A 4,282-nucleotide genomic window follows, 5' to 3' on the forward strand; every position below is an offset into this window, starting at 1 on the left:
GCATGCATCCGCACACTTATCCTTTGCATCGGTATCTCAATTGAGTTATCGGAACCGGAACGTTGCCGTGGCACCGTTTTCGTTATCGTTGCCGTGGCACCCATTTTCTTTCTGCCACGATGACAAATGCTCTATATAATTCTCTTATCAACATTTTCTTTAAAACTTGCATAATTTTGCACATGTCATCCGCATCATGATAACAACATCAAGAATGTTTAAAAAATTTGTTTGCTTTAAATTGCTAATTGCATATGGGGTTTTACCGGAATTGTTGTTTGGCGATCGGGGACCTATGCATTTTGGGTTGTCTCTATTTTGGTTCCGTAGTCGGACCTTGATTGTAGTTGGATGATGTAATGCTATATTTATGTATTGTGTGAAGTAGCGATTGAAAGACAACACTGTACCTATTTCTGGTTCAGTACATGGGATGTGTAAAGATTACCCCTCTTGCGACATGCCTACAATGCGGTTATGCCTCTAAGTCGTGCTCCGACATGTGGGAGATATACCCGCATCATGGGTGTTACAAGTTGGTAATCACAGCCTTCCCCAACTTAGGAGCCCCCTGCTTGATCGAATCGTTGGCGTTGTTGAGTCTAGAAAAAAAGTTTTGAGTCTGATAGGATTGTATATATCAGAGAGTAGGATTCTTTTTACTCCTCAGTCCCTTCGTCGCTTTGGTGAGGCCTCCTGACATAGAAGTTTTGACTCTTCTCTCCTTAAATTTCACGAAAAAAAATTAGGATCACGCAGGTATCGTGGAATCGTTCCGATGGTTTTGTGACGAGAACATTGTTCTTGGTGCCTCCTGACATTTAGGGGTTGTGGCAGTGTCCCGGGGAGTTGAGCTCCGAGGTGTTGTCGTCACAATTTTATTGTTGCTGTTCTGGAATACCTGAGTTTCACCGACATCGAAAATCTCTTTTATGCAGTTGTTGGTGAGATAACCTCGACGCCACCCAGTACTGGGGCGGGAGTTCGGGAGTATTGCCATAACTCGTATAACGGATGCTTTTCGAAGGTTGAGGTAAATGATTTCCGAAGGTTTCTTGGTTATGTGTTGAAGGATGGATACAGCTAGATGTAGTATTTGCTAGATTTGGGTGAGATATTATGCTTCCCCTGTATCCCCAACACCTGATTGCATAACCGGAAAATTTCGGGAGTTTATAAGTGGTAATTCAAGTAGCTCTTAGGATATCTTTCCGACAGATGCATGATATGAGATTCGGGTTCGACGTCTAGTGGTCTGCCTATCCACGGTTGATTTTACAGTGGTCTCGTTGTGTCTTAAAGAGTCCTTGGCTATGCTGACTTGGGGACGCTTCGTATGTCATGTGCACTTCCTTGTAAATGATGGTGCTATACGATCGAGCCCGTGTGGGCCCCACCACGAAAACTTCAGACAAAATCTCTATCATATGTTTGTTCCGGCTTATTCTGCAAGCCAATCCTTTGCTTTGTTTTTTTCAGTTGTGGTATTTGAGTTGCTTCAACGTCAAATGTTGATTCCATCCCTTGTCTAAGTGGTGTTCTCATATTCCTATGTGGATACTAATCCTTCTTGATCATTGAGATTTTCATGTCAATCCTTTTTCAACCGGCGTGTTTTCTATTCAAGTGGATCCGATCATTCTTACATTCGCGAGATCAATTCTCAATTCTTTCAAATGGTGTTTGTTTCGTCCGTCCCAATTTGTCTTTGTTTTTCCGCCCTCCCACCCCTTCTCTTCAAGGGCTCAGATTTCGGAATCAAGTATCCATTTTATTCATGTGAATTTTCTCCATTCCTTTCTTTCAGTGTTCTTATCCGGTGATTCTTAGGAAGATACTAAGGAAGCCTCAAGTTTGTCATTCTTCATTCTTTTCTTTTCCGGTGGATTCAATGCAAGCTTTCGGTGTTCATCATATCTTTTTCATTGGTTCACATGCTTTCCATGTTCGAAGTCCTTACCTAAGAATCTCTTAACTGATTCACCTCTCACTATTCATTTGTTCCGGAGTGCGAAGATATCTCAGAAGATTCGTTTCCATTTTCATTCCTTTAAGCTATTTCGAGGTCTTACCTTTTGCAAGCCATTTAATTCAACCGGTGCAATCTCCCTTTCAAGTAATTGTTCAACGGTCTATCTTTTGAGTGGGCCCTAACCCACATGTCTTTTCCCAGGATCTTACCCGACTCTTCTAATTTTCCCGGAGCTTCTCAAATTCTTTTCAAAGTTTGACGTAAGAATGATTTGTCATCAGTCATATGTGTCTCTCCAAGATATTTCAATTCTTTTCATCGTCGGTTCAACCTTTCTAATTTTCATCCCGGAGTATCGCAATGATTCGTGGTGGTGTTTCTCATCATCATTCTCTGCATTTGAAGACCGAAGAAGAGTTCCTCTTAAATCCTTAACCGTTCTCTTGATGATTCATGATGCTAGCTTGCCCCCATCTTCTCATAATTGTTTTTCGATTGTGAGAATTCTTTTCACCCATCCGGAGCCCATCACCTCAGAAGTATTCATTCTCAGCTTTCAGCTATTGTTCTCTAAATTTTACCAGTGCATCATTCAAGTATTATCTATATCAGCTCGTGTTCTATTTGTTCTCATGTATCAAATTCCCTCAAGTATCTTCATTCGATTTCCAATTCTTCCTGGTGAATTTGTGCTTTTGCTATTTTCATGTTCAATCCTTACGGTGGTTTGTTCAAGGTTCCTCTTCATAAGTTATCACTTGTTCTTCCCAATCTTACCGGCGGATCATTGAAGTCTATTCTCAAGGTTAAGCTATATCTCTCTTAATCCTTTCTACGAGAATAAGTAGTATGCCAAATCCGTTGCTTGTCATCAATCTAAATTGGAGAAGGATACGCATAACGCAATTCTTACTATTGTTTCATCCAAGTGATTAATTCCTTATTCCGGAGGTTCATCAAAATTCTTGATTTCAGTTGTTCATCTTTCTTTCCGGAGTGCCAAGTTTTCTCGATAATGTCATTGCGAAGCTCCATCTAATCATTGCAAGGCTTCAATTTGTGTGTTCAACTTCTCTTTCCTTCCGTTATCCTTTTTTTATTACCGGAGTTCTTCAGGGAGGCTCTACATGACGGCTCATCAAGGATTTAATTCCTTCTCAAAGTGTTCATCGAGATTCTTTTCAGAGGAGTTCTAGCATTCTTCATCTTGCATCCAAATTCCATTTCGTTCTATCTTATCTTTTGAGGTGGTGTTATATCACTCTTGAAAATTTCCCTTCATGTTTCATGATTCATAAGTTGTCCGGAATGAGATAGTTAAACCCATCAATTTCTTTGAGCATGAGCTCTTCTCAATCCATCAATCTCTTCGTTGGAGTTATCTTGGGTCATATTTCACCTTAAGTCTTCCCTAATGGTTGCCTCTATTTGTGGTGATTATGAATGACCCAAGCTTGCTCTTTATCATCTTGGTGGAAGAAGTTTTCATCTCTTCTTTGTTCCCGATCAATCTTTGCTTTTGGTGGCAGAATTTCACCTCAGTTTTGAGATGTTTGTCATAAGCCCACTACAAACTTACTATTTTCGTTGTTGGTTTTTTTCCAACAACTCCTTTCGACCCTTCTACTAAAGATGCTTTTTCAAGCTCATTTGAGGTAGAAGATGTTGTTTTCTCCTCCGTTCTCTGGATTCCATACTTACATTTGTTCCGGAGGCATTGTGATGTTGCTCTCTTCGACCCATCATCTTGTTTTGTCAAGATCATGTTTAATTCCTTCCACTTACAGTCGGAGTGCTGTCCAAATTATATCATTCTTATTCCTTCTCTATCTTGTTTTAACCGGAGTGTTGTCATAATTGATCTTTATCGATCCTTGTACATCACGTTTCTACCGGAGTGTTTTTCAACTTCGATCACCTCTGTGGTATTATTCCTTTCAAGTTGTTCAACTTTTCAAGGTTCTTTGGTTTCACTCGTTTGTCAAAGAAGCAACTTAGCTTTACCTCTTCTCTTTCTCTTCCGTTTTCCCTCCGGTGACATTCTAGATCTCGGGATGAGATCCTCTCGTAGTGGTGGAGTGTTGTGACGCCCCAAGACCGGAGCTTCAGATGCCTTCCAGGGTTTCCGAGATTTGTTGTGTGATTTGTTTCGTCTATTGCATTCATCTTTGCATCATGTGCATTGCATCATGCCATGATTATGTGATGGTTGTTTACTTTGTTGTTTGGCGTTCCGGCCTCATTTAAACTTGCCTAAATAGATAATTTCTTTATGCTCTCCTCTTGCCATGCTTGACAACATTTAATATT

Source organism: Triticum urartu, chromosome 6 (assembly GCF_003073215.2).
Source record: "Triticum urartu cultivar G1812 chromosome 6, Tu2.1, whole genome shotgun sequence".
Classification (NCBI taxonomy): domain Eukaryota; kingdom Viridiplantae; phylum Streptophyta; class Magnoliopsida; order Poales; family Poaceae; genus Triticum; species Triticum urartu.